Here is a 9407-nt window from a genome sequence, read left to right on the forward strand (position 1 = left end):
AAAAAAATAAACAAGCCAGTGCATAAAATAAACCTTCCAGTTTGAATTCTTGTAGAGGAGACAAAGGCTATGTAACAAATATCAATTTAAAAGATACAACTTATACCTCTTAACAGAAAAGAAGAAAAAAAAAAAAACACCAAAGCAAAATCCATCCTGATTACTGTAAATGCTGTTCTCAGTTTTAAAAGAAGGGGCAAACTGCATTAAACATTCCAACATGGGAAGCAATGTGTCATGTTATTCTGTTCCATAGCATGATGTGATGGGTATTGTGTCTTATGACCGCTGGTAATGTCCATCACAGGAGATGTCAGAAGGAAATCTTGTGAAATGTCAGCTCTAAAGCCCTGAATAGTGTGTTCACAGAGAGAGTGCTTAGATCAGCCAGCTTCAATGAAAACCCACAGGAAGGTGAAAATATTCTCCCCTACTATTATAAAATACATAACTCCTGAATGAATACATTTAACATCACATTACACTTTTTTTGCTTTCATATTTTAATATGAAGTTGTGCTGAGTATTTTCTCTTACACGTTGTACAGCACTGTAGTATGTATTGATAATCATATATAACATGCATTAAGCACTTAACTCTCACAGCGATCGTTAGTGGTAGGTGGTGTCACTATCTACTGCGAGAGAAATTAAGATATGCTTTTAACACTTTCTGTTGATCCTAAGATATATTTCAACATCAAAAGCTATTACTATTACAGTACTTTCATCATAGCTATCATTCCGCGATTAGTAACTGATATGCATATTGAAAGCATATCTGGTAAATTTAATTACTGAGTCAGATCTATGCAGTAAATAAATTTCAAAACCATTTTTAACAGTTTTACTAAATGTACAGGAAGAGTAAGATGAGATAAAAAGATTGTTAATGTTGATGTTTTATACAGTACAAAACATTTTATCATTATGTATTATTGAAGTGCCTTTTAATGGGAAGATTCTCTGAAGTTTTATTTCCTTCAAATACTGGGGACAATGATTATTCTCACTAGGGAAAAAACGCAACTTATTATAGTTACATATTAAGACAAACGTATTCATCGGCATATGTTCTGTTTTAATTAGCAGTCAGAGTTCTGCTGGGGTTGCTTATCTTTGATAATTGAAAAGAAAACTTTAGCAGACACATTTACATAGACAATTTATCATGTTACATGCAGACCCAATCACAAGTCAGTATGGGAATCAGGCAGGCAGGAAGTGGGGATTGACCTGGGAGTTGACATGACCAAAATTTGAACTGACAGTTCCAGGACCAGAACTTTGCACCCACAGATGTGGAATAAAAAAGCTTTGTTCTGATTCACACCCACTAAATAAGGGCACTGGTCTGGGAGCTAGTACCCACCATAGCAGACTCTAAGCACAAATGGGGTTGCGGGGGACATTAAATCCCATTGAGGTCATAGTGAGTAGAGTGTTGTCAACCACGGGGAAGACACTTATGAGAATATAATTAGTTGTTATAGTTCGCAACAAATTCAGGGCGAAATGGGGCATAATCTCAATGATATTGCACAAATCTCATCACTCTGACTTGGCAGAGAGGAAATGGGGAGCAGTTAAGTTCAGGCCTGAGTCCTCACTTTATCCATTTTAGATAATGGGCTTAAAACAGAAAACAAAGTGCTGACTCTATCCATTGTCTAAAGGCTTCTAATATGCTACCAGGGTCATTGTCATTGGCCTGGGGACAGAAGGGAACTGTATCTGCATCTGTCAGGCTTCATTAATTGGGCAACTCAGCACAGGCATGGAGACAGAGATCATAAAGCATTATGATTCAGTTTCTTATTCGTGAAGTAATGACAATTGGATCCCTAGGAGAGAATGAGCTCTTAAATATGCAAGCAAAATCCACCAGTTAGAGAGGGGTAAATATCTCTGCTTATAATATCTGTTCATTAACTCAGCAGATAATAATTGAGAGTATACTAAGTGTCAGGCATGTGTATAGTTGCTGGGGTTAAAGATATTAAAAAGTAGTAGATGCTTATACTCTAAAGGGCAAACTCAATTTTCCCTTCCCTTTCTACAAACCGGAAAATAATTTATTTTACCATCAGAAGTTCCTATGTATATACTGTTGTGGTGAGATTGAGGAACTTTGAATTTTGATAGAGTGTCTTTGTATTATTTCCTATAAGGTTTTAGGATATCACTCCCTAGATACATAATTAAATGTGAATTTTGCTGTTAAGGAGTTTTGCAAAAATTTTATTCCAACTAACTGTGACAAGCTGTTCTGGACAAGCCTGAATACAGTTGTAGTTAAAATAGCAGATTTGTTTTGTTTAGATTTCAATCGAGGATAGTTTAGTTCATCATGCTCTTCCATTCATGGGACTCTATGATCATCAATCTTTACAAGTCCTCTCTCATATTTTATATTTGATTTTATTTATTTCCTACATTTTATTTTATTTTACACCCATCCTGCCCTTAACTACATTCTCACTTTCATATATTATCAGGGAAATACAGAGATAGATCTTTTCAAAAATATATAGTACTGGTGGGTGTATGTATATGTTTTAAATATATCTTAAAATAAATAATAAACAGTTTTAAGAATTGTTCAGGTCTTAATATGTGTGAAGCACTCTTCAAAGTGTTTTTCATATATTGACTCATTTAAATTCTTAAAACAATTTTATGGTGTAGGTACTATTATTTTCTCCATTTACAGATGAGAAACAGAGGCACAGAGAAGTTATGTGATTTGCCCTAGGTTACACACCTAACAAGAAGTCATACCCAGATTATCTGGCTCCAGAAACTGGAAGTTTTAACCCATCTCTATTTATTTTGCCTCTATGTATGTCACATTGTGTCGTAGATCTATTTTCCATATCTTAATTTTCCACTTGATACTACAATTTTCAGTCCACATTAGCATATAAATATCATTCATTGCTTTGAACTGCTACCACTGCAGCCTGTTCTATAGTACAAGGAAACTATATTTTATTTAACTGTTCTCTTTGTTGGAAACACCCAGATTATTTCCAGCTCTCTGCTTCTACAAAAAATACTGTAGTAAACATTCTGCGAATTTCCCTTTTGAGCCCATTTTTGTTTGGATGTGAAGTGGAATTGCTGGGTCATGCTATACATTTACATTACATTTTAACACGCCATGTTAAAATACTCTCCAAAATAGCTGTACTAATTTTCATTCCAAGAGGAATGCATGCAGGTTACTATTTTTTCACATAATATACAACCCTTGATATTTATCTATGTTTGTCAGTCTGATTGAGGGTATATCACTGTGGTTTTAATTTGCCATTTCTATTTACTAGCAGAGTTAATTCTCTTTTTATATAGTTTTAGCCATTTTTTTCTATAACTTAATTGTTCATATTCTTTGTCCATTTTTCTAATGTGTTTACTTATTTTCTTTGAAGTAGTTTCTTGGACATTTTTTATATTAATGTAAAAGTCTTTTTAAATTTTTAAAATTCTTTTTGACGTTTTTTTAATCAACAGTTTCAGTATTACCTAGACTAGTCACAATCATAAACTGCAAGCAGGTATTCTTAATGGAACCAAGAAATTTGGTGATACAGATTATGGTGACTGAAACAAAAAGAATAATGACAATAACAGAAAATCCATAATAGAATGTTAGTGAAAAAAGACTAACACATTACATCAGAAAGTTAACTAAGCATAACAACCCAGTGAAGTAGGTGTTGTTATCCCCATTTTAATGATGATTAAACTGAAACTCACAACAATTAAGTTACTTATACATAGGATTGATAACTGAAGGTCAATAGTACTTGAGTAAAGAAAGATGCAGTGGGCTTCAAATCTTCATTTCTATCAGCAGAACAAGTGATTCTGATGGATTTAGTTCTTCACCAGCACTTCAAGAAAGACTGTCTATCTAAATCCTACATTTGTCAAATTTTGTGACTACTGCTCTATGTGCAGAGATGAAAAAAATTTATCAAAGTGTGAATAAGGAAGAAATCCAGAACTTCTTTGCCAGTTGTCACCCTTCCTTTCTCTATAGATATAAATGCTCATGTATCTCTTGGTCCACATATAGAGAAGGTGTTTTGGCAAAATATAATTGAAAACAAAATCTTCTGTCAATTCAGAAAATTTCTCCAAAATGTAGAAAAAGAAAACAGTTTATTATTGAGTAAGCATTATCAGAATGTGATGTGTATCACAGGTAATCTGCTAAGAGGTTTAGGTTTCCAAGACAGAAAGAAATCTCAACCTTTTTATAACCAAGCAGATACAACCCATTGCATATATATTCTCAAGATAAACAATAACTAGTCCTCGAGTAGGGGGACGTGACAGCATCATTGACCACACGTAGTGTGATCGCCGACAATACCCTGGTAATCGGGATTACCATCTGTGTTAGTTACTTAGCTAAATTCAAAGGAAAAATAATCTTTTCATATCTCTATGATGGGTCAGTTTTGCAACTTGCAGCCAGTTGAAGTTAGGATCCTATTCTCCCACAGAAACTGGGAAATAGGGACCCTATCTTCCTTGGATGTTTACATTACAATGAGATGGTTTCCAGGTCCTCGAGAAAGCCATTCCTGGGTATTCAAACAGCCAACAAAAACCTTCTTTAGCTTTTACCAAATGTAAAACCGATAGCTAGTGGGAAAGCAGCCACATAGCACAGGGAGATCAGCTTGGTGCTTTGTGACCACCTAGAGGGGTGGGATAGGGAGGGTGGGAGGGAGGGAGATGCAAGAGGGAAGAGATATGGGGATATATGTATATGTATAGCTGATTCACTTTGTTATAAAGCAGAAACTAACACACCATCGTAAAGCAATTATACTCCAATAAAGATGTTAAAATAAATAAATAAAAATAAAATAAAATAAAATGCTTTACATACATTTCAAAGAGACAGAGAAAGAACTTACACTTAGAAATTTTCTAAAGCAAATGGTCTAAGAAAAGGGAGGAGAGGGAGTTCCTTTCCCTTATTTTTAACATAGAGAATTAAGCCTCCTATTTTTTTTTTTTTTCTTTGCGGTACGCGGGCCTCTCACTGTTGTGACCTCTCCCGTCGCGGAGTACAGACTCCGGACGCGCAGGCTCAGCAGCCATGGCTCACGGGCCCAGCCGCTCCGCGGCATGTGGGATCCTCCCGGACCGGGTCACGAACCCGTGTCCCCTGCATCGGCAGGCGGGCTCTCAACCACTGCACCACCAGGGAAGCCCTAAGCCTCCTATTTTTAATTTGTATTTGCCCTTACGGGTGCTAATGTATTCTGCAGTTAATATCCATGCATTTTCTACAGCGTCCCTAGTGTCTTTTATCCACTGGTAATTTTAGGGTAACAATAAACATAACAGGGTTTGTTAACAAAATAAACAAAACAAGGCATATGCTTTGATAAAACATTTTATATGTATTAAAACAATTAGTACTCACCAAAAACTATGAGAGCAATACTATTATCCTCTTTTTTAGATGAAGAAATTGACAAACAGAACTGAAATAACTCAAGGTAGCCTGGTTCTGAAGTCTAGAAAATTAGCTACACTTATAACCTGCAATCTGTTTTACATAAAATTTTCTCTCTCTCTCTCTCTCTCTCTGCCTCTCTGTCTCTCTCTCTCTCTCCCTCGCACACACACCTCCTCATATCTTCCACTTCTCGTTAAGAAAATTTTGATGACAAGTTTAATTCTGAAAAGCACTAATAGTTTCCTTCCAGACAATTTTCTGAAGGAACAAGACTACTCTGACAGCAAATGGCTGCTAGTTATTTTGAATGTTTGGAATTTATGCTTAGTTAATTCCTGCTCAATAAAACAAAAACTTATAAAGCATTAAGACAGGGGATACAAAAGAGAAAAAGAGCTTGCCTCACAGTCTTTGTTATTTCTCATTATAAAGTATGTAGCATGGCCTCTAAAAAGCTGAAATAGTTTATTATATTTTTATCAAAACAAAATTTATTTGTATAAGACAATAATGCCCACAAGCATATAGCTACCAAAGCAAAAATCTTGCCTGCCAAATGTGTTTTCTTATTAAATCTCCAAGTAGTGTAAATTAAGTGTAGGTATTAGGCTAAACACTGAGAATAGTTTGGAGGTAAGGTCTTGACCTTCAGAAATTTACACACTAATGGGTAAGGTGGAACCATTAACATTCCAAGCACTGTCACAGTTACAAAACCTCTTTTGCATTTACTACCTCATTTGGTCTTCATTACAACTAGTGATATATGTCTTATTTTAATTCTCACTTTGCAGGTAGGGAAATTGGGGCTCAGAAAGGTTAATTAATTTGTCTAAATTTACATTCTAAATGAGAGGCTGAAACTAGAACTTCTTACTAAATGCTGTGCTCATTCCACTCCACAATAGCTGCTTAATTTACTAATACTGCCTTTAAAATAGAGTGAAGTCAGAAAGAGAAAAACAAATATCGTATATTAACGCATATATGTGGAATCTAGAAAAATGATATAGATGAACTGGTTTGCAGGGCAGGAATAGAGATGCAGACGTAGAGAATGGACATGTGGACACAGGCGGAAGGAGAGGGTGGGATAAACTGGGAGATTAGCTTTGACAAAAATACACTACCATATGTAAAATAGTTAGTGGGAACCTGCTGTAGAGCACTGGGAGCTCAGCTCTGTGATGACTTAGATGGGTGGAATGGGGGGGGAGGGAAGTCCAAGAGGGAGGGGATATAGGTATACATATAGCTGATTCACTTCATGTACAGCAGAAGCTAGCACAACATTGTAAAGCAATTATACTCCAATAAGAAAAAGAACCCTCACAAAAAATTTAAGTAATAAATTCAGATAATTAATCCACTTATTAATTTTAATAAAATAATTAAAATAAAAAATATATATAAAATCAAGATTTCTAATACTAACCAATTTACCAATATTTTACTAAAAAGATTTCTGGTTCATTTCCAAAATCTAATTTGGAGAATCTCTTGTTTTGTGTTACTCAGCACTCATTTCACCCATATTCTGGTAGCCACACCCTGATTTTCATGAGAGCTAGATACCTAGCTACCACTTGACCTTAGGGTTTGTAGGGAACACTGTTACTCCAATCCTTTTGAATTCCTGTGAGCCCTCGCCCGGCTTCCATGTGCATTTGCTTCCAGTGGTCTGCATTCAAGACTCCTCTTCAGGAGACTGCCCTCAGGACCCTGGATCCACTGTACCCTCATGCACAGGAGATCTGGAGATCATGTTTATCCAAGCCCAGTCATTGAAAAGGGTAGGAATAAATTACACACCAGCTTTCCATGTGGGAAAAGGTAGAAGACATCCCTTTCTGGACAGTTCCTGAAACATACCCCTTTTCTGGACTCTGCCTAAAATTACATCCTTGCTTGTTTTCCTTCTCATCCCTGTCTTCCTCTCTGGTTTCTTCTAGGAATACTGCCTTACTTACCTACAAAGGAATCTGGGGAACCTGACCTAAGACAGAGTGTATCATATGACCTGACCTTACACAAATTGGTGACTCATATTCTCCTGCCGTAGGTTTATGTTTATAGTTGATATACAATTTAAACCAATGAGAGAGAATAAGATCCCGGGAATCCTATGGGAGAGAACACTGTCCCTTCTTAAGGAAATTGGAGCTAAGAGAATGTAGAGTTTTCACCTTCTGCAACTAGTTTTTCTGAGCCTGTTGGAGAGTAGAGCCAAAACATTGAGTCAAGTTGAGCCAAGTGGTGGGGAAAAAACAGATGCTAAGGATCTCATTTATGCCAGTACATCAAGCTTTGCCTGAAGGCCGCCCTACCTCTGGACTTCTCAGATACTTGAGCCAAAAAAATTCCCCTTTTTGCTCATGCCAGATTGGCTGAAGTTCTCAGAAGAATAACAAACTATGTCCTTATCAGTAGAGGAAAATGAGATACATTTTTCAATTGATGTAATGTAAGGAGTGTTGAGTCCATTTTTTGGTCAACAATGAAAAACGACTTGAAATCGTTCAATATGCTCAAATTTTAGGATTATGTATTTAAAGATAGAGAACAGGCCACTGCTTTTTAAAACTGTTTTTATAAGTATTTTCTAGCAAAAGATAAAAGGGTCTCCCTGAAATATCATTTTTGTGCTAATAGAAATTCCATCTTTGACAGTAAAACCAGATTGTAAACAGCACATTAAAATTATCTTAGTAATTTTTCACTAAATTAACCCAAGGATTTACATACTCTACATGCAACATATACACTTTAAGTATTATATTATTGATTACTATTTATGAAAGTTGAGAGAGGAAAGGGTGGTATAAATAATTCCAAAGATAGCACATCCTCACTGAAAAGAGATTATGTTGTTATTATTATTACTGTTATTAATTAAAAGCAGTGTATAACTAAGAGTATGGATTCTAGAGTGATATGGGTTCTGGAACTGTATGCAAATTCTGACAGATTCTAGCTATCCAGCTGTTTGATTTTTGGAAAAAAATAGCTTTTCTGAGACTGAATAGCCTTATCTGTAAAATGAGAATTATGATGGTATTTATATAATTAAGTTGTCTGAGGAATAAGTAAGATAATTCAGTTCAAATACTTAGCACAACGTTGGCCATATATTTATAGTAAAAATTTAAAATCAACAATTATTATTGTTTCCAATGGGGAAATTGTTTTTTCACATTTGTCACATACACTGGTTTTAAAAGAAATACTTTTTCACAAAAAAAACTCTTTAACTTAGTAAATAAAAAGCTTACATAGCTAAAAGTAAAATATTTGACAGCATCCCATATCTGTGGAGAGGTTCTCAATGCCATAAGCACAGTGGTCAAATTATTTATATTTTATTTTTTCCTTTTTACTACTATTTAGATATATTGTATACAATAGGATATTTTTGAAAAATTTAGCATGAATTTATCAAGGACTATTCAGACTTGGAGTTATGCACCCTAGATATTTTAAAGAAAAGAATCAGGTTAAAAGTTGTATTTTTAGTGAGGCCTCTTATTTGTAAAAATTCATAAATATATGTGAATAAAAAATTTCTTGAAAGATAAACTCCAAAATTTTAATACTGTTCAATTCTGGGTTGTGAGATACTAATATTATTTTCATCTTTTTACTTAATTATATTGTCTATTTTTCATATCATTTGTATGATTTACTTTTCAAATTTAAAAATTAGTTTTAAAAAGAAAAATAAGGGCTTCCCTGGTGGTGAAGTGGTTGAGAGTCTGCCTGCCGATGCAGGGGACGCAGATTCGTGCCTCGGTCCGGGAGGATCCCACATGCCGCGGAGCGGCTGGGCCCGTGAGCCATGGCCGCTGAGCCTGCGCGTCCGGAGCCTGTGCTCCGCAACAGGAGGGGCCACAACAGTGAGAGGCCCCCGTACCGCAAAAAA

This window comes from Neophocaena asiaeorientalis, unplaced genomic scaffold (assembly GCF_003031525.2).
Source record: "Neophocaena asiaeorientalis asiaeorientalis breed wild unplaced genomic scaffold, Neophocaena_asiaeorientalis_V1.1 scaffold39, whole genome shotgun sequence".
NCBI classification, from domain to species: domain Eukaryota; kingdom Metazoa; phylum Chordata; class Mammalia; order Artiodactyla; family Phocoenidae; genus Neophocaena; species Neophocaena asiaeorientalis.